Source organism: Stegostoma tigrinum, chromosome 11 (genome assembly GCF_030684315.1).
Source record: "Stegostoma tigrinum isolate sSteTig4 chromosome 11, sSteTig4.hap1, whole genome shotgun sequence".
Lineage (NCBI taxonomy): Eukaryota > Metazoa > Chordata > Chondrichthyes > Orectolobiformes > Stegostomatidae > Stegostoma > Stegostoma tigrinum.
The window spans coordinates 55,106,813-55,129,785 of record NC_081364.1 but is presented as its reverse complement, the minus strand read 5'-3'; the positions used below and the strand labels follow the sequence as shown (position 1 = coordinate 55,129,785).

The following is a 22,973-nucleotide window of genomic DNA, read 5'->3' as shown; positions in this document are numbered from 1 at the left end:
AGGCAGACACGGGGAGAATGTGCAAGCTCCACACAGACAGTCACCTGGGAATGGAATCAAACCTGTGTCCCTGGCGCTGTGAGGCAGCAGTGCTGACCGCTGCACCGTGGTGCTGCTGGTAGTGCAGGAGTCTGCTGTGGCTATGCCCATCTCAAACAGGTATGCTGCTTTGGAAAATGTAGGGTACATTGCACTCTCAGCAGAATGGAGCACTGACAGTTAGGTTTCTGGTACCAAGACTGGCTCTAATGTGATGAGGGGTATGTCAGGTGCTAGGTGATCGACTGGGATGGGGTCTGTCTAACCAGAGGCACAGACAGATGTTTTTGAGGCAGACAACCACACATCAGAATGGTGTGTTGCCTCCTCGGTGCCAGGATCAAAGATATCTTGGAAATGGTGCTGAATATTCTCAAAGAGGAGAGGAACCAGCAGGAGGTCATTGTACACATTGGAATTAATGACATTGGAAGAGGAAAGGATGAGATTCTGAGGAGAGAATATGGGAAGTTAGGCAGGAATTTAAAAAGGATGCCCTTGGGGGTAGTATTATCTCAATTACTCCTGGTGCCACACGCTAGTCGGGGTAGGAATAGGAGGATAGAGCAGATAAATGCGTGGCTGAGTAGCTGGAGCAAGGGAGAAGGATTCACATTTTTGGATCAATGGAATCTGCTCTGGGACAGAAGTGACCTGTGTAAGATGGACAGATTGCATCTGAATTGGAAGGGAACTAATATACTAGTGGGGAGTTTTGCTGAAGCTGCTCGGGGGAATTTAAACTGGTGCAGTTCGGAAAAAGAGCAAGTCAAACAGTCAGGGCTGGCAGGAACAAAGCAGAGAACAAGGTAGTACTGATAAATTAAACTGCATTTATTTCAATGCAAGAGGCCTAACAAATAAGGTAGGTGAGGCCAGGGCATGTTTGGAAACATTGGACTGGGATATCATAGTGATTACAGAGATGTTGCTCAAGGATGGCTATGATTGGCAGCTTAATGTTTCAGGGTATGGATGCTTTGGGAGGGTAGATAGTGTGGGTGGCGAGAGAGGAGGGAAAGTGGCATTTTTGATTAGGGACAACATTGCAGCTCTTTTTTACATGAGGAGGATAATCCTAGGAGTACATCCAGAGAGATTATTTGGGTGGAACTGAGAAATAAGAAAGGGATGATCACCTTATTGGGATTGTACTTTAGGCCTCCCAGTAGTCAGCCAGAAATTGAGAAAAAAATTTGTAAGGAGATCCCAGTTTATCTGTAAGAATAGTAGGGTGGTGATGGGAGGGGATTTTAAATTTCCAAACATAGACTGGAACTGCCATAACATTAAGGGCTTGGATGGAGAGGATTTAAGTATGTGCAAGAAAATTTTCTGATCAATTCGTGCATGTGCTTACTTGAGAAGGTGCAAAACTTGACCTCTTAAGAACAAAGTCAGGGTAGGTGACTGAGGTATAAGTGAGGGTGCACTTTAGGACCAGTGACCATAATTCTATTAATTTTAAATAAGTGATGGAAAAGGATAAACCAGTCCTAAAAGATAAAGTTCTAAATTGGAGGAAGGCAAATTTGACAGTTTTAGGCAAGAACTTTCAAAAGTTGATTGGGGATGGATATTTGCAGATAAAGGAATGGCTGGAAAATGGCAAACCTTCAAAAATGAGATAATGAGGGTCCAGATAAGTATATTTCTGTTAGGCAGAAGGGTTTTCGTCAAGAAAAAGAAGTAAACATATGTCATGTATAGACAGTGGACATCGAGTGAATCCCTAAAAGAGTATAAAGGCAGCAGGAGTATACTTAGGAGGGACATCAGGAGGACAAAAATGGAACATGAGATAGCTTTGACTAAACAGGGTAAAGGAGAATCTCAAGGGATTCTACAAATCTATTAAGGACAAAACAACTGGGGAGAGATTAGAGCCCCTTTAATATCAGCAAGGCTACCTATGTGTGGAGCTACGGGAGATACTTAATGACCATTTTGCATCAGTGTTTACTGTGGAGAAGGATATGGAAGGTAGAGAACTTGGGAAGTAAATAGTGACATCTTGAAAAATATCCATATTACAGAGGAGGTGATGCTGGACATTGTAAAACACATAAAGGTGGATAACTCCCTGGGATCTGACGAGGTGTACCCTAGCACTCTGAGGGAAGCTAGGGAAGTAATTGCCAGGCCCCTTGCTGAGATCTTTGTAACGTCGATAGCCACAGCTGAAGTATTGGAAGACTGGAGGTTGGCTAACATGGTGCCACAATTTAAGAAAGGTGGTAAGGAAAAGCCAGGGAATTATAGACCAGTGAGCCTGACATCAGTGGTGGGCATGTTCTTGGAGGGGATACAGAGGGACAGGATTTACATGTCTTTGGAAAGGCAAGAACTGATTAGTGATAGTCAACATAGCTTTGTGTGTGGGAAATCATACCTCATTAATTTGATTGAGTTTTTTGAAGAAGTAATGAAGAGGATTGACGAGGGCAGAGCAGTGCTCTTGATCTGTATGGACTTCAGTAAGGTGTTCGACAAGGTTCCTCATGGTTAGAGCACGTGGAATACAAGGGAAATAGCCTTATTGAGCCAGTTCTGTATCCAACGTAGAAAACAGAAGGTGGTGGTGGAGGGTTGCTTTTCTTACTGGAGGCCTGTAACCAGTGGTGTGTCACAAGGATCAGGGCCTGGTCCACTGCTTTTTGTCATTTATATCAATGATTTGGATGTCAACATAGGGAGCATGGTTGGTAGGTTTGCAGATGACACTAAAATTGGAGGTGTAGTGGACAGCAAAGAAGGTTACGTCAGAGTACAATGGGATCTTGATCAGATGGGCCATTGGGCCAAGGAGTGGCAGATGTATTTTAGTTGAGATAAGTGCAATATTTTGGAAAGACAAATCAGGGCAGGACTTATTAACTTAATGGTAACATCCTGGGGAGTGTTACTGAATAAAGAGACCTTGGAGTGCAGGTTCATTGTTCCTTGGAAGTGGAGTCACAGGTAAACAGATTAGTGAAGGCCACGTTTGGTATGCTTGTCTTCATTGGTCAGTGAATTGAGTGGAAGAGTTGGAAGGTCAAGTTGTAGCTGTACAAGAGATTGATTAGGCCACTTTTGGAATACTGCATCTCCCTCCACTTCTGTTCTCCCTGCTGTAGGAAAAATATTGTGAAACTAGAAAGGGTTCAGAAAAGATTTACAAGGATGTTGCCAGGGTTGGAGGGTTTGAACTATAAGGAACGGCTGAATAGACTGAGGTACCACTTCAGATTCTAAGGGGTGACGTTACAGTGGTTTATAAAATCATGAGGGGGATGGATAAGATAAATAGCCAAGGTCTTTTCCCAGGTGCGGGAGAGTCCAAACCTAGAAGACAAAGATTTAAGTTGAGGAATGAAATATTTAAAAGGGGTCTCCGGGGCAAATTTTTCACACAGAGGGTGGTGCATGTACGGAATGAGCTGCCAGAGGAAGTGGTAGAGGCTCGTACAATTACATTTTAAAAGGCATCTGAAGAGGTGTATGAATGGGTAGGTTTTAAGAGGGATATGACCAAATGCTAGCAAATGGGACTAGATTGATTTCGGATATCTGGTAGACGTGGACAAGTTGGACCGAAGGGTCTGTTTCTGTACTGTGCAGTTCTATGATTATACGGCATGATAGTTCAGGTATTAATCATTCCTACTGGATAGGAACCCTCTGAACTGGATGATGTTTACTGAAAGCTAGTGAATACCTTGTAGAAACTAAATTGGCCAATTTCTTCCAATTACAGAATAGTTACAATGTTATCACTGTCTAGAATTTGTACTATTGATCTGCAATTGATGTGTGAATGACTGTAACCATACATGGATTAACATTTATGATTAACTAGTTCTCTTTTTGTTTATGTCTTTATTGGATAAATTACCATTTCAGTGTGATGAGGATAAACTAGAAATTCTGTAGCGGGTAACTCTCCTCTTGTTGCCTCGATGTATGTCACCATCCACAAGACAGAAATGTGATGGAACACTCTGCACTTGCTGGAATAGTGCAGCTCCAGTAATATTCAAGAGGTTTGGCATCATTTGAACAAATAACCGACTTGATCAGTACGCCATATATCACATTTACCATTCACGCTCTGCACCACCAATGTAAAATAGCAGCATGTGTCACCTACAAGATGCACTGTAGCAACTCACCCAAGGGTTCTTCAACAGCACTTTCCAGACATGTGTACTCCACCAACTAAAAACATGAGCTAGAATTTGAGTGTAAGTCATTGTCAGTGGACTAACAACTTCTGGTGTGAATGTTTTGAGACTAAACTGTCGACAGACTCTTTAAGCCTAATTTTTTCCAAATATTGGCAGAGTGTCAATTTCAGAGAGTTTCATGGGAGATTTCCCTCTATGAGCCCTAGTGAGCTTTCTCACACAATTCTCCACTATTCACTTGATTCAATGTGCAGCTCACCTTGATAGAGCCACTCTTCTGCAACCTTGCAATCACAAGAGCGGAGGTGTTTGCCAGTGCTGGGACTTTACGGCATTCACACCATCAGCACCATATTTAAACCCGAGCTGCAAACAGCTTGAAACTCCTCCAGTCTGGTCTGAGATAGTTACTTGGGTCAGTGTGGTGCCCACAGACTGGAGGAACTTGGTTTGTAAGAAAGTCAATGCTCCACAAGTGTAAATGCCACCATTTTCCCTCTGCTACCTTATGCTCCATCTAACTCTGCTACTGCACTCATCTCCCACTAAGGTTCGGGTCTTCCACTCTCAGTATTGCAAGTACCATAATAGTTCAATCGCTCTCACCAATCCCATCCCCCCCTAAACTACAAACCTTTTCTGATCTTTGGACTTATTTGTCACTCATTCAGGACACTGTCCTGCCTTACCTGATTGAGGATGGAGCTGCTTCCTGACTGACTATAGTCATCTTGACTGAACAAAGGCCTGTTCCCCATAGGCTTTTCTGACATGGCCAGCTGGTTGAAGCACATAGTGTGTTTGCTACTTAAACTGTCATCACATGGTGCATGCTACATTGATGTAGCATGGTACCATATAACAATATGTCCACCCCCTTGACTGTTCATAGTTGGTAAATATGATACACTGCCTGGCTTGCAGTCTGTACCTAAAGGCAAAGCAGGAATCAAATGCTGTGATCATGCAAGCGAGCACAAAGTGACAGTGTTAAGAAAGCAAGCTAAGAACCCTGAGATACATTCGGTTCCAATACATGAGTGCGTATCCCTGCACACAGGGGTCTGGCAGCAGCATGACACTGCAAGTTATCAATTAACTTAAATATGCCATAGCAAAGTGCTGAGTTGTAGAATAACTTAGTCTGAGGTGTGCTGTGATGATGAGGTAAGGGCTGGTGATTTGTCAACGCTGACTTCTGTGGACGGAGATTGCAGGCAATTGCAGCCCTTGGGTGCTTCCTGAGGTGTTGTGGAATGCTGGCCAGAAATACCTGGAAAAGACACCAGCGAGCTGCAGCCACATGGAAATGTTTAGATTTTTAAGTTTGGAGTGGACGCTGACGAGTTTCTCACAGGTACTCAGCAAAATAGGAACCTGCCTTTAAATGAGTTGAGATTAGAATAACGAGATGTGTGCTTGCTGGTGAGATTCTTATCCAACCATTTTTAAAAACCTTTTTTTAAGCTTTTCTTTAACTTTGATGTTGAAAATCTCATTTCTTGTAACTTTCCAAATGCCTTGCCAGTTCTTGCATCACTTAGAGGCTGGGAAAATTCAGCTCCATAGAATGAGAAAATTGAATCAGTCACCTTTACCTCAAAGAGTAAACATTTAGATGTGCGTGATCTGAACTGATGACTGAAGTTTGAGTGAAATTTTTCTCTCTGCCTTTCAACAAAATAAGTAATTCATTTGAAATCAACATGAAGGCAGATCAGTTGATCTGGAAAACAATAGTTTGAAATCTACAAACCTGCACCGTTGTCCAATCAATAAGATTTGCGTTTGGAAAATATGAGCATCTGTCCCCTCTCAGTCATTCCTGTGACCACAAGTGCTTTTTGAGAACAAAAACAAAGTTGCTGGAAAAGCTCAGCAGGTCTGGCAGCATTTGGGAGAAAAAAGAGTTAACGTTTCAGGTCCGGTGACCCTTCCTCAGAAATCTTTTTGAGAACTTTTTGAGAATGCATGATAAAGCAATCAACCTTCAAATTCCAAACACTATTTAAGCGGAAAAGATTAACTCTTCAAAAAAGTACCAAAGAAAACTCTAATCTGCATCTTAACTAGGAAAGTTAAACAACACTTCAGAAAATTTGAACCAGCACCTTAGTCAATTCTGTTTATTAATGAATTGGTTAACACAATAAGATACTTTTACTCATGTTTATTGATCTCACAGGTATAGGAAATAATTTGGATGGGGGCATACAACTGCAGGGAAATTTATACATCAAGACAATGGTGGGTAAGTTTCAATGTGAGGCAATCCACTTTGTACCAAAGAAAAGCAGAAATGTGGGTACTTGTAAAATGATGAAAAAGTAGGAACAGAAGCATTCCAAGGGGGATTGAAGGTCAATGGGCAGATGTAGTGGTCAGAAACAAAAGAAAATCAAAACATTGTTAGTCTTTACATCCAGAGGTCAAAAATGTAAGAATGTTTTTCCACATCTGAAGAAATTACTAGTAAGGCCACGTCTGGGAACTGCACTTCATAAGAGATATTGGTCTTGGAATGTGAGCAAGATGCACAAATAGGCTATTAGAGTTCCAAACCTAAATTATGATGAGAGATTGCGTAAACTAGGTTTGTATTCTTTGGAACAAACATAAGGTTATGTGGTAATTTGATTGTGATGTTTAGAATTTTGGAAGAGATGAACAGCATGTTAGAACTAGAAGCAGGAGTAGGCAATTAAAAGCCTCTTCGGCCTGCTCTGCCATGCAGTAAGTTCACGGCTGATCTTATCCCAGCCTCAACTCCACTTTCCTGCCCACTCTCCATGGCCGTTCAACCCATTACTAATTAAAAGTCTGTCTCTCTTTCTCCTTTTTAAACATAAGCAGTGTCCCAGCATCCACCATATTCAATGGTAGTGAATGCTACAGGTTCACAACCCTTTGAGAGATATAATTCCTCCTCATCTCTGTTAAATCTGCTACCCCTTATCCTCAAACTATGAGCTTTCATTCTAGATTGCACCACAAGGAATGTTCCGTCCATGGGCATCTTATATACCTCAATTAGATCCCTTTCTTCTAAGTGATAGGAACTGTTCAAGCTCCCTTCATAAGGCAAATCCATCATCTCTGTAAAGAGTATACTGTACCTCCTCTGATCAGCCTCCAGTGCAATTCCAATCTTCCTCAGGTAAAGAGACCAAAATTGTACATAATATCTAGTACACATTAAACTCTGCTGTCCAAATTTTGCCCGATTCACCAAATCTTTTCATATCTACTTCTAATTTTTTGAATTCTACATTGCAACATATTTTCCCACATTTTAGTGTCATCTGAAAATACACCTGTAGTATCTTTATTCTCTGCATCCAAATTCTTAATACAGACTGTAAATAGTTGGGGCCCGAGAACAATACCCTGTGGCAGCCAACTAGTTACATGTTGTCAACCAGAAAAAAGACCCATTTATCCCAATTCTTTGCTTTCTGTTGATTAGCCAATGCAAACTAATACATTACACCTAACCACATGTGAACTTATTTTGTGCATTGCCCATACGTGGAGTACCTTACCAGAAGCTGGGACTACTGCGGCAAATAACTCATCTCCTGACTCCTCAAAGCCTGTCCACCATCTACAAGGCACAAGTCAGGAGTGTGATGGAGTAATCTCCACTTGCCTGGATGCACGCAGCCCCAACAACACTCAAGAAGCTCGACACCATCCAGGTCAAAGCATCGTGCTTGATTGGCACTACATCCACAAATATTCACTCCCTCCACCACCGAAGCTCAGTAGCCGCAGTGTGTGCTATCTACAAGATACACTGCAGAAATTCACCAAAGATCGTCAGACAACACCTTCCAAACCCACAACCACTGCTATCTAGAAGGACAAGGGCAGCAGATGCACGGGAACACCACTACCTCCACGTTCCCCTCCAAGTCACTCACATTCCTGACCTGGAAATATATCGCTGTTCGTTCACTGTTGCTGGGTCAACATCCTGGAATTCCCTCCCTAATAGCATTTTGGGTCAACCCATAGCAGGAGGAATGCAGCAGTTCAACAAGGCAGCTCATCACCACCTTCTCAAGGGCAACTAGGGATGGGCAAGAAATGCTGGCTGGCTAGTGATGCCCACATCCCACAAAAACAAATAGAAAGAAAATGTTTCTGGACGATTAAATGTATCATATCTATAGGATCCCAATTATCTACCTTGCAGTTACTTCTTCAAAGAACTCCAGCAAATTAATCAACCATGATGTACCCTTCATAAAACCATGCTGATGCATTGCATTTTGACATGCATTGAGTTTAGTCGAGAAAAACATTTTTCCACTGCTGCATGAGTATTGAACATTTTGATGTAGCTGAGAGTCATTTCTAGTTAGGATAGAAATTACAGGCAAGGAGCTTCTCCCATTCAGAACATAGATAGATAAATAGATTCTTCAATTAATAATATTAAACCAGAGATAAGCTTACTTTTGTAAAGAAAGTCATTGAGATTTTTGCAGTCAAGATACATTGGAGACAAGATATCATCTAATAGTGGAACATTTTTAAATTTTTTGTCACACTTTCAATTAATAGTACTACTCACATGATAAAATCTGATCATTTGTCAAAAAAAAAAGCCCAAACCAATTCAGAGATAACACAGTGTGGAGCTGGAGGAACACAGCAGGCCAGGCAGCATCAGACGAGCAGGAAAGCTGATGTTTCGGGTCGGGACTCTTCAGAAAATGCCCCGACCCGAAACGTCAGCTTTCCTGCTCCTCTGGCCTGCTGTGTTCCTCCAGCTCCACACTGTGTTATCTCTGACTCCAGCATCGGCAATTCTTACTATCCCCAAACCAATTCAATTACTTTCTCTCCCACAGAAAATTTGGGGTATTAATTACTCATTCTAACGCATCAAGGTCTGTGTTTGATCTTTCAGATTTTTCTGATGCTGAATTACTTACCTGTTAATTACCTCACAGAGATTGTCTTTTTATATAATTTGCTGTTTGTGGGAGGCACAGCATGGGGTTAAAGGGTCAAAACCTGTCAGTTGGTGTTCTGATCATTATCCCCTTGGGTTTCAGGGTTCCTTCATTTTATGGGTCTCTGAAGTTGAACTAATAGTTCTGAGATCTATTAAATGTTTATTTGTCTACTGTTGAGTTCCCTGGCTGCAATCTGTACCTCCTCATCAGAAGCTTACTTTTACTTTGCCCCTGCAGCCTGCCATTGTATAAACCTGTCAGGCATTCATTCATCCTTGGTAACTGACAAGGTCTCTTCATTTACTTGACTGTGGCTGAGATCTACATTATAACAGGAGGTTAAGGGAGGAGTTAAAGGTAACAAATTGTCAGTGAAAAATGATCAATGTGTCATTATTGGCATCCATTCAACTTTAGAAAATGCATATATAATGCAAATAATGTCAAATATATCCACAGGAGAGCAATATTAATGTCCATTGTTTTACATGACTAATGTTTTGGCAGATAAATTATCAGTAGTTTTTCCAACGAAGCAATATATTTGGTTTTGTAAACTTGGCTCCTGCATCACTAGATTGATCTTGGTAAAGCTATTGCTTAACTCAGCTGAAAGGATTCAAAACTGGACAAAGAGACCAACGGCAAGCCAACAGTGGTTAGAAACATTTGAATTGCATAACTTATGCATAGTTGCATAATACTTACACTTTTAAATTGTTACCAGGTACAGATGTTTGAATTCTTGGTGGCACATGGTAAATATTGAGTTTATGGAAAAGTCCTACTAAAGGAAAGTAACTGGTAATGATATATAAAGGAAAATTTAAGGCTAGGCTGCAAAACTGAGAAACTAATGAACATTGAAAATGTGGAACTATTCAGGTCAACTGTAAAGAGAACCAACAGGTTATAATGTTTGTGGAGTCTGTATTTCATCAGATGTTTCTGTCGAGATTACAGCAGCACTTTGATCATTTTGTTACTTCAAGATCTTTATTGGTTTCCAATGGAAATGATTTGTTTGGACACCTTTTACACAATCACATTATACAATATCATGTTATATTCAATACTACAGCCATCACAGTAACAGTGCAGCATACATTTACAATGTCCATACATGAATTATTCATTGCACTTATAACAGTGAGTTTTGCACTCCTCCTTCCACGTCCATGGAAGTCAGGTTCAGTTTAGGAAGTTACCTCATTTTCATACACAACATGTAAAAACTCTACACAGATAACAACTGAATACAGTTTCTCAATGGTCTATATGAGCCAGTCACAAACACAATGTTTTTTTTGCCGTATTTTAAAATTATTTTTTAAACAAGCACAAGTTGGCAGGATTGTTGATATGTGATACCCACACCCAGTGGCTGTTTAGATAATCTGATGAGATTTACACACTGTACAAATATTTACATAGAGAAACAAATATCATCTTCAGCAGCCAAATCAACTGCATTAAAATCACCAAACTTGAATAAAGTGGAGGCTGCACTGACTAAAGGCTCATCATATAGGGAGAACAGGGCTGACACTGTCATTGGATAGGCAAACAAAGTGAGGAGGATAAAGATAACATGTCTACCTTTTCCATTTTTCTGGGCTTATAGTCCTAATGGGTCAAGAAAATCAGGCACTGGAGCCGTGAGAGAGACTTAACCTACTCTCAGCTAGAACCTTGGGCATTTATTCCCTGCTAAATCAAAGACAATGAAGCCTACTGAAGAATCCTTATTAACACCCTATAATAACCTGATTGCTTAGGGCTCCAGCTAGTCACTTGTTCAGACAACAAGGGTAGTCTTTTAATATAATTATTGTGCACTGCACAATATTGACCTCGGTTCAAAACACCATTCAACACTTATCTCCTCTAGATTCACCTTCTTTAAGGTTGCAGTGTAGTGTCTCTCTTCAAGAATGTGGTTCATCAGCAAATGCAGACAACAGATGAGCTATGAGAGGAGATTGTAACTTTTAGTGACTGGAGATGTCTGCCAATGTCTGTGATAAAGCTGAATGTTTGCGTGGCCTCTGTGGCAATTTGTGATTTGGTACTGTTAGTGGTGTTGTGTGGCCTGTACTTTATTATGTTTTACCTGTTAAAGGGACATTTAGACAACAATTTTTAAAAGCACTTCATCCACATTGAACCCAACCTACAGTCTCATCTCAAAACAATAAATTCCTTTTTTTAAAACTGTACATTGCATTTACTTGCTAATAATCCTCAGTAATGCTTAAAAACACAAAAAAGGCAAAGATGTCCCTAATCTCTACAAAGAATCTGATTCAAATAATCCTCGTTGAATAAAAACTTTTTTAACCGAACCCCAGTTTACATTTTGAAACCCCTTTTGTGTGTGCTTGAAATACCATATTATGTTGCCTTTTAGAGAGAATTGCTTCCTAAGTCCATTCTAACCATTAGACGGTCAGCATGTCTATTCTTAACTTGCATTTTCGGTTACACTCTACTTTGCTGACGTCCAAGGCCGAGTGAGATGAGTTATGAAAAGTCTTTGGGATGTCAGACAAAATTGCAATTGTGCTACTTGATGGCTACTTTGCTGTTCATAAAGTTCACTAATGTTCTCCAGCAGCAGTTCAGCATTAGAGCACCAGATGCACCTCTGAAAACCATCTGCAACATTTTGACAGTTAAGACTGGGAAGTGGCGTACCTATGATTTGCTCATTCAATAAATGAAAATGAATTCAGCTCAGCCTGAACTGAGAACCTATTAATTCAACCTCTCATGGATGTTAGTTAAATTTCAAAGTGGCAGTGTTCCCTATTAAGTTGCCCATGTTAAGAGACTAGAACTAATTGAGATCTTGATTTTTAAAATGGCTCTATTTCCCTAATGTTGAATACATAGAATTCTCTTACTCACTTTTCAGTGTCTATACTGAGGGTCTCAAATATGTAACAGCCTGTTAAATAAGATTTGAATTTTTTTTTAATGCAATGGCTGCAAAGCTTTAATGAAGAACTTCAGTCCATCTTGAGTTTTCAGGAAGAAGTCCGAATGCAATTTACTGTCCTATTTTGGTGGAGAGTTAATTGTGGATCTTTGTGGTGGGATGCAGGATAACATTATTTCCAGTGGATACTGATGTTCAGTTACAGACTATGTATCTGTGTTCTTCATTCACAAATACCACACAAGAGAGGAAGTAAATCTTTGATTGCACAACCCTTAAAAACACCTAAAACCTAAATGCATTAAACTTCTTAGATAGGAGATCTCTTTTTATAGCTTTCAAAATATACACCATCTCTCTTACAGAATTTGTAAATAATTTTATATACATTCTTAATGTTGGATACTCTGAAGTAAAATTTCAGTATTTTACAGAACCTTATTATATTCCTCAATCTGATATACCTCTATATAAATATATATGCTGCCAATTAGACTGTAAAAGCATCTTCTTATGATGATACTTTTATATAGAAATTTGACTGCATCTCCCAAAATGTCAGTGTCACCCTGAAGGGTTTTTGTCTTAGAGTGCTCACTGAATACATAATTAGTCATAAATAGGTTCACACCAACTTTTTTTTCAGAAGTGATTATTCATGCATTTACATACACTTGCACATACAAACATACATACAGGTTGACATCACAACATATGGAAGGTGCAGAAAGCTTGCTGATTGCGGGTAAAACAACACAAAATGGGGAGGGATCAGTAAATCAGTGAAACCAGTCAGCCACCGAGAAAAAGTGACATCCTCAAGGCTCTATCTAGTAACAGTGATATTTAGGACTCTATTGAGTGAATCTTAAATCTTGGGAAGAAGTCCATAGGTCAACTTCAATAAACAGCCCCACTTTATTCAAATTCCTTTCTAGGTTTCTGCCAGCAAAGGGGTAGAACATCAGATTGATATTCTAAGGCATATGTCGAGGGTGATGATGTTCATTCGTCAGAAAGTAGCTGATGGCAGAGGCATCTGGAGCTTAGAGGATGACTGAAGATTGATTTGTAATTTGAAGTTGGATGGACTCCAAATGCTGATAGATGATTTGGTGATGTCAGTGTTAGAGTTGTAATAATTCCACTTGTTTCCAGATGGGGGTTCCTGACAAATGGGTGATAGTCCAAAGACAGAAGTGAAAAGGATCACAAAAGTTGGAAAAACCTCACTGAAACCAAAAATCCTACACATTAATCTGAAAATAAATCACCAGCCTCTGGATGATTTGACCTTCAAGACGCTGAGTTCAACATCTAAAGTCTGACCATCGAAACTATAAATTAATGTGCTTAACTTATATTCCTCAGGTCATCTCAAACCCCACCTCATCTTTCTCTGATTGACGTATGTGCATTTAATTTGCCTTTATTATCCATAAATGGAAAACACTTTAGCGCTTCTGTATCTGGGAATGATTAGTCTGGATTGTCATTTCATTAGTAACCGAGCTGGAAGAGTAGAGAGAGTCAGGTATTTAGAATATGATGTATCCATTTTAAACAGAAATGTCCTGCCCCAAGACTTGGAAATCTAATAGATAACAAATTGGATTCCCCGAGTACAGCTGGAACTTCCTGGGTCGTGGCTTGCCAAAAGCAAGTGCATATGGTTAATATGGGCAATACTAACAACTACAATACCAAACAAAATGGAAGGCAAGCACTGAATCAGCAAGTCATGCTCTAACCTGGAGGTGAAGACAAGCACAGTACTAATCCACTGTTTTAACATGGTGATGCCTTTGGCAATGGATCCCGTCGAAAGGTTCAACAACACCTCGCTTGACAGGTAATGAGTTACACTTAAAACATTGCTTCTCAATATCAGTAGCATAATCTTAATTTACGCCATTTATATTTAACATTGAATTCAGTATTAAATATTAACACAGTTTTCTCATCGTTGCATAGAAAATCTGAATTGGTAATTGTTTTCCTCCATCCTATTCTGATGAGTGGAAGCCCAAATGAATTGCACATTACCACAGATCCAGGGCAGAGGCAAGCTTTCTCTTCCACAGTTATGCTCTTGTCAGCCTCCCACTGACCTATTGTTTCCAAAAGTACCAATCCTTCCCCTTCCTACCCCATACAAATCCAGTACTGCATAGCGGCAAGGAAAAATGCAGGTCATATACAAAAGAAAACAAAAATCTGTTTGAGGTATACAATAGAAAATTGGAATGATTAAGGCAGCTGCAAAATAGCATATAGAAAAATACCAGGCAAACATGTTGACGAGAAAACATTATGTAGAGTACACTCACTGAAAATAAAGGAAATGGAATAGCTTCTGATAGCTGCAATGACATGACTGGCCACAATGTCAGTCCAGGTGTCACCAGTTATGTGGTCACTTTTAACACTTCTGGTCTTTATGACCAGTGCTTATGGTTCACAATCATTGAAGAATGCTGGGTCCTGGGTAAGGGGCTGAGTACTGCCATCATACTCTACAATGCTTCAAGGCCCACAACAATTTGCACACAAGAGTTTCACCTGCCCATCTTAAAGAATCAGCTGGAAACTGAACAAAAGACAGTGGAATGTTTGGGAAAAATGGAGCTTTTGCTCCCAGCCCTAAGAAAGGTAATAAGTCCACCTCAGGGAATTCTGCTCTATGAATACAGAAAAAACCTATGAAGATCAAAAGCTTTAGTGAGAGAAACTGGACTCTGTGCTTGCTCCACTCTTTCCCTCCAGGGTCCAAGGTAAGAGGACATTGAATATACCCAGGCAGAAGGAATTCCAAATTCTGCAAACATCATTTGGAGGTAAAAAAATTCCAAATATTCATCGTTAGGCAGAAGGCATCCCCAAACCATCACTGGATATTGTCTTGTGAAAGGCAATTGATGGAGATTTTCAATGGCCTAAAAAGGCTTCAATTTAAAACTCCACCAAAACTAGCAGAAAATTCAAACTTGGTCAAAATTTGGCCTCCAAAATGTCATTGTGTGCCCATGTGTTATAGTATCCTGAGAACCAAGACATCAGATATCCTGAAACGCTGTGCAACACCCTCAATTCTTTGGGCAACCTGCAACAATGCTTACAGCACAGCCAGCCTTTGCATAAACTCTGAACAAGGTACAGCGTTCCCCTTTGGATGAGTTTTCCTCTTCACATTGCATAGACAGACACTGACGAGCTTCACCTTACAATTTCGTCTTTGGGACGACCAGAAAATCCTAAAGAGAAATGGAACAAAAGAGTGAATGAGTAATAAAAGCAAAGCATTACGAATGCTGGCAATCTGAAATTTTAAAAAAAGTGTTGGAGAAGAAGTCATATCGATCATAAAATGCTAGATCTGTTTCTCCAGAGATGCTGTTTCAACCTGCTGAGTATATCCAGCACTTTCTGTTTTGCATAAACCATTTTGTATGTCATAATCTTCAAATAAGTAAAAGTGAGATGTAAATACAGTAATGATGTGCAGTGTCTGCCCAAAGTAAACTATGAAGTGTAATGACCTAAATTAGATTGGTAAACATAACACAAAAATATGTCAGGCTACATTAGGAAAGACTCAGACATGAACATGGTTCCTGAAGTTACTTCTGTGTGACGAACACTACTTCTGCAGACGAGTGATCATTACATAAAGATTAGCTAGCAAGTAAGATCACAGCAGAAACCTGTGAATTGAAGTTAGTATACCTAACAGATTACTGACAGAATGTTTGGGATAAGAAAATACTCAATCTTAAGACTTAAAATCTTAAAGCTCTTGCTACTTTAAATACCTGTAAAGTAAGTAAAGTGTCAGACAAAATTAAAGCAAGTGAGCAGTCAGTCTCCAAATAGAAAAAAAACAAACTGGAAATGAAGAAGAAAAATAAACTTCCACAAAAATTAGGCCCATCAGAGTTCTATTAGTTCTACAGCTGGAGCTTTTGAATTAATTTCCAGTGCATTTTCCTGTATTGTTTTATAATCTTCTTCATCAAATACATGGCCAAATCTCTTTCAAATAATGCTGTACAGCCTGCTTCAGTAACTACTTGATGCAGAGCCTTCTATATTTTTAAAATTGTAGTCGAGGTTAAAAAAAATCTTTCATTTGTGATAATCCTAAAATGTTTGTTATCAATTTTCTAAGCACCAAAATAACCTTCTAATTTTGGAATAAATTGTTCTGATATTCCAATAAATTGCTATTTATAGACATGATTAATATTGTGCTGTCATGGTTGTCCTCTCACGTTATACCTCACAAAGGTTGGAACTCATTTAAAGCTCAGCTTTAAATTCAACTTGTACAACGTCCTGATCACCTATCACCCCCGATGTTTGCTAAAATATACTGGCTTCCATTCCACCAATTCTTCAACTTTAAGATCCCCAACCTTGGTTACAAATCAGTTGATTGCCTTATCCCTCCTGGTACCTCCCACGTTCACAGCCTTCCAAGATATCCAAACTCATTAAATGTGACCTCTTGTGCTTACACAATTTAAGATGCTCAGCTATTGACTGTCATGTCTTCAGCTGCACAGATCGAGTGCAAAAGAGTCAATTAATTCACTCTGAATAGCTGGGTTGACACATTAAATATTATTGTTATTCACCTTCTTAAGTTTTATCATGGGCAGCTCAATTCCGTGAACCTCTGGACTCTTTTCTCTATTCAGTGGGGACTGTCCACTGTTCATCTTGCATCGTTCCACAAAGGGACGTGATCACTCTCCCACTCTACATTCTCCCTCACAACCTAGGCTTTTAACCCTCAACCAGCCTGTTTTCAGCACCCACCGACAAATCCTTGCATCTGGGATCAGCACCTGCTGCCCCATCAAGAAGGCATAGATTATTTGTCATGCTGCCTATTTTGCTCTGTTGTTAATCCACGTGAAAGCCAAGTCTGTCAATTAGGCTGGCTTCCTGGAAGCAAACCTACAGGTTATGCCACAAATTGAAGTTAAAACTCCATCACATGCAGGAGAGAGCTGAGATCCAGCTTTCCTACACTCTACTGTTTGACCCAGATAGGTCAGGTTAGTCAGAGTTCATTCCAATGCTGCTTTTAACAAAGCCAAGCAAAAGCTGCATGACTTTATTACATTTATTTTTTTTTATTCCAGAACCCTCACCCCATCCCCCTCTCTGATGAAGGGTCTAGGCCCGAAACGTCAGCTTTTGTGCTCCTGAGATGCTGCTGGGCCTGCTGTGTTCATCCAGCCTCACATTTTATTATCTTGACTTTATTACAGCTGTTTCAATTTATCTCGATTCTCCCATAATCGAACAATGGAAAACTTCTCTCAACCCTCTAGCTGTCTCTTGACACACCAGTGCTAAAATTGTACCATTTAGTTTATATTGTTACTCATTAACTGTGACCTGGGATCAACATTCTAGTTTAGGAGACTAAATTTATTTTTTGATTGCAAAAGCAGGATTATTAATTTGACATTTACAGTCTACACTGGCAAAGTCTCTTTTGTATTTTGCTTATGAGTTTTGTGGCCACCATTGGGTATTTGCTAACTTTTAATATATTCATTCATTCATGAATTGTGGGCATCACCTGCTGGGCCACCATTTATTGCTCATCCTTAATTACCCAGAATTCAAATGCCACAATTTGCCATGGTGGCATTTGAATTCAGATTCCCAGAACATTGTCTAGTCTCTGGATTAATATTCTAGTGATAAAACCAGTAGACTATCACCTCCCCAGTGATTAATTAATTCAGCATAGCCTGGAAAGTGAGGTTCCAATTTTCTTACCTAAATGGCTTAACAGCCATATTATCTTCTTTTCTCTCCTCACACCTATTGTCATGAGGGAGAGACATTATCTTTGTCTCCATTGCTATGCTTTTCTGGAGCTGTTCACTATACTAGGGCCAAGGACTACAGCTTGAGAGAGAACAGATTCTCACCTATGGTCAACTAGTCTTGTAGTGGGATTTGAATCTGGAGCTTTTGGCTGAGAGGCAGAGATGATACCCATGGGACTACAAAACCCCTAGCAAAATACTGGTGCACTATTAATCAGGATGAAAGATCATTCGTATTAGGTGCCAAATGACAAATGTGGTAAGCCATACTGAAGTTACTTCATGTCAGCTCTGATAAAGAATAATCTAGACCAGAAACATTAGCTTGCTGTCTCTCTACGGATGTTGCCTGACCTGCTGTGAACTCCAACATTTTTCTTTGTTTTCAGAACAGATTCCAACATCTGTAGTTATTGGTCCTACAATATGGTGAATTGTGCCTGATTATACCTATTCAGCTTCCACAACTCAAACAGCTTCCAATTTCTCAGATACTAGAGAGAAGATCAAGGGCCATCTTAAGAAAAAAAATCAAATTACAAAACTACTTTGTGCCAAATAAGTTAGAGGCTATTTTATTATACTGAATCTTCAAGAATGAGAAGAAGCTGCATAACTCAGCAATCCGCAGTGTTCTGAAAATAGGTTTATAAATCAGGGAGCACACAGGAATCACTGATGCACTTCTCTTTTACTTGCTAAGGATAAATACAACCTATACTGATGGAATAGATGTTTTCTCCTTTCATCAGCTGTATAGGTTCCAAAAGTAACTCATAAGTAACATGAAGTAAGCAATTCCATTGTGAGTAAACTGATGGTTGCACTTGACAACAGTGCTAATGCTGAATTGATTTATCATTGTTGCAGGCTTTACCTGTTACATTTCAAAGCTTGGTTTTTAATACGTGCCAGTATTCTGCCTCACTGCATTTTCCAGTTTATCATTTGAAATGCTATCAGCGAGCATTATTAAACCTTACATTGGAATGCATGAAACTGATTCAACCAACACGTGATGGGACCGAAGTAGCTGAAAGGATTTCTAGAAGAATTAGAAACAGGAACCAAATAATGTGTAGTTTTTTTTTTAACCAATATTCCTGTCTTCAGCAAAGCAGCATTTAAAACTCAACAAAGATCTCAAAGAAACACTGACCAAACTTTGCTGAACCCTGACCGTGACCAATTCCACTTATGGACCTAAGAACAAAGAAAATTACAGCACAGGAACAGGCCCTTCGGTCCTCCAAGCCTGCACCGACATTCTACCTGTCACAACTAAAAACCCCTACCCTTCTGGGGACTGTATCCCTCTATTCCCGTCCTATTCATGTATTTGTCAAGATGTCCTTTAAAAGTCACAATAGTATTTGCTAACTAGTTTGCGTTTCTGTCCCTAAGTGAATGAATGCCCATATTTAAACTTTCACCTTGTTCAGCATGGTCTTCATCCCACCAATGAAATCTCTGTACATTTCCCTCTGTCGCCATGCAATGTTGTTCACTTCTTACTTCATGTGATGCAGGTATTATTGCTGAGGCCAGCATTTGTTGTTCGTTCTGAACTACTCCAGGGCTGTCCATTTCACAAGGCAGTTAAGGGTCAACCATACTGTTGAGGGTCTGGAGTCACATGTAGGCCTGAACAGTTAAAAATGGCAGATTTCTATCCTTAATTGGGTATTTACGATAATCTATAGTGGTTACGTAGTTCGCCTTACGCTAGCTTTTTATTGAATTAAAATTTCACCTAGTCGAATGACATTACCATTATGCCAACATCTTCCCTAGAGCAAAACAACTTTTTTGTTTAAATTCCTCAGTTTGAACCACTGAATAAATTGAACAAAAAAGTGATTTTACAGAAGTGGCTTATAAATTGTTTACCAAATGGAATGCTTTATTACTTACACCTGCTATCTTCCTACATAGTTATTCTTATAATGATCTTAAAGATGAGACATGAAGGCTTTTAAAAATTTATTTTTGATGGCAATTTCCATGGATTAGAACATAAGAAACTTAACATTTTGCATGCTTTTTTGGACTCATCTTGTTTTAGAATCTCAAAGCATTTATTTTTGGCCAGCAGGCACATGTAGGTCAGGCCAGCTAAGAATGGTAGATTTCCACCTCTAGACCAGATGGGTTTTTATGACAATTGGCAGTCATGATTACCATTAGACTAGCTTTTTGTTCCAGATTGTTATTAACCAAATTCATATTTCGTCATCTGTAGCTGTGGTGGGATTTGAACCAATGACTTGAAAACTTCAGCTTCAGATTCTGGATTACTAGTCCAGCAACAACTTTGCCACGATATGACTGTAACCGATAAGAGGGGGGATAATGATGTTATGAAAACAAACATTTAATTATCACTTACAGCTAATATGCACATGGGCCTGTGCTAGATTTTCTGTTATGGTGGCACAGAAAAATCAATTGAGCAGTGTGAGAAGAAAGCTCTTGGGAAAGAAATACTAAGGTTAAGCTGGGAAAGGATTCACATTCAACAACAACAACAACTTGATTTATATAGCACTTTAGATTTGGTGTCCTAAATCTCTTCACACGAACAGACAGACAGACAGGAGAGAAACCATTGTGGGTGATTCTTTAAATAAATATGAGAGGAATCAGGCAATGACACAGCAGAAAATAACTTGCATGAACTAGAACTGGAGGGAATGTGGCTCAAGCAGCTCACCAAAAGTACATCTTCATCTGCAAGTGGCTTAGTGGTTAGCACTGCTGCTTCACAGCACCGGGGACTCAGACTCGATTCCTACCTTGGGTGACTGTATATGTGGAGTTTGCTTATTCTCCCCGTGTCTGCATGGGTTTATTCCAGACGCTCCTATTTTCTCTCACAATCCAAAGATGTGTAGGTTAAATGGACTGGCCATACTGTATTGCCCATAGTGTCTAGGTTAGATGGGTTAGCCATGGGAAATGCAGGGCTACAGGGACGTGGTAGTGGGGTGGGTCTGGGGGGATGCTCTTCGGAAAGTCAGTGTGAACATGATAGGCCAAATAGCTTGCTCTCACACTGTCGGGATGCTATGACCCATGACTCTGGGGTGGCATGGTGGCTCAGTGATTAGCACTATGACCTCACTGCACCAGGGACCTGGGTTCAATTCCAGCCTCTGGCGACAGTCTGTGCGGAGTTTGCACATTCTCCCCGTGTCTGCATGGGTTTCCTCCCACTGTCCAAAGATGTGCAGTTAGGTGGATTGGCCATGCTAAATTGCTCCTTACTGTCCAAGGATGTGTAGGTTAGGTGGATTAACCATGGGAATTGCAGTATTACAGGGGTAGGAGTGAGTTGGGTGGGATGATCTTTGAGATTCGCTGTGGACTTGTTGGGCCAAATGGCCTGTTTCCATACTGCAGGGATTCTGTGATTCGAGAAATCAGGGAACACTGCAACTTCAAAGCTAAGATATGAAAGAATCTTAAAGGAAGCTTGACACAGAGAGCTAAAAGAAGTTACAGTGGAAGCTTAATAGATGCACTCAGTATTATTAATCAAGAATTTCTTGTTGGAATTTGTGAATGTGTAAGCAGGATATTCATGAACACAACTGGAAATGATTGGGGAGGAAGGTGGTGGCCATTACTTTCAAGGATAATCCTGGAATTGTGAGCAATTTTGGCAGGTGAGAGCAGGACCAGATAGCTTTAGATGATCCATTCATGTCTAATTCCTTTGGATTCAAGAGACATAGTGGGATAAACCAGGGTGAGGATCAGTACTAGTTTTGAAGTCAACTGCAGCATCAAGCGAAGGTCAAAGTTGTGATTTAAAAAATCAGCAGGGAATCATAATGAACGTAAAGCCAAATGATGGACACTTGGGATTTGAAGTGCAAAGGGAGAGAGGTCTTTCCAGGTGAGACACAGACAGAAGAATAATATGAGAAAGTGACCAGAAACAGTCTTCCTATTGCACCAGTACTAGTTTCTGATGAAGCATTGAGGAGATGCCCCAATCTGTTTTTGCAGCTTCCACCTGTAAACTGTGAAGTTGAGTGAGAAATAAAAATTGCAAGGACAGCATACCCAATTTTCAAGATGCAGCTTGTTATGCCTGTGATTACATTAGCATACTTCCAGATGAAGATGTACTTTTGGTGAGCTACTTGAAGATGTGTCTAGAGGGATACCTACTGATGTAAGTTACTGGTGTAAAGTAAACCCTGCTGCATAGGGGCTGTGTATGATAAGCCTTTAAAGTATCATAAAGACAGTGTGGGTGGAAGCAAATTTATGGGCTGAACAAAATTTGGACAGCTAATTAAAAATTTCCACTGGACAGATGTACTTCAGCTGATTTTCTGAGGTCTGACAATATTTTCCTAACCAGGTCTGCAGAGCATTTGACTCACTACTAATATGTATCATCGCCTTCTGCCCACCATTGACACATAGATTGGCAATGCACAATCTGTTAGGTGCCAAGGTGACACGATCCTCTGGCATTGCTCAATTAGTTCCCAAAGCAACACCTTTTTGTTCAGGTCCTTTGGAAGATAACTTTTTCCTTCCTAAACCAAATTCAAGTGCAACGTTTTATCCAGTTGCCCTTTCAGACAGCTATGTTCTCTTTAAGCTGGTGCTGCATCAGTTTAAATCCCGAAGCACCATCAGATTCTACATTCCCCAAACCATTAGTATATAGTTTTACAATAAGACTGATCCAGCATGGTCAGCACTCATTCAATCAATTGGATGATATTCCTACTACTTTTGGTCAAGTTAAAAAATGACACAAAATATGGAATGGTTGTTCCTGTAGGATATGATAACAGCTGGAAGCAACATATTAATAATTCTCTTGTAGCAACACATTGCAAAAATACATTTTAAAAAAGCCAAAGTCAGGACTTCAATTAGCAGTGAGCTGAGCCTGTTGATTTTAGTTAACAAAATTTATAAAATAATGGGAAAGCTGTAAATGAAAATGCTCCCAAATTTTTTTAAGTCACCACAGTCC

At 39.8% G+C, this 22,973-nt stretch overlaps 1 protein-coding gene across 11 annotated transcripts in view; it reads right to left on the bottom strand.

Annotated features, from left to right (window-relative positions):
• Positions 1–10,166: 10,166 nt before the first annotated feature.
• bsnb (bassoon (presynaptic cytomatrix protein) b) overlaps positions 10,167–22,973 on the bottom strand; it is a 468,557-nt gene continuing 455,750 nt past the window's right edge. For all 11 annotated transcript variants that reach the window (XM_048547454.2, XM_048547450.2, XM_048547451.2 and 8 more), the window contains one exon: positions 10,167–15,370. The gene's annotated coding sequence lies outside the window, so the exon portion shown is untranslated. The remainder of the gene's footprint in view (positions 15,371–22,973) is intronic.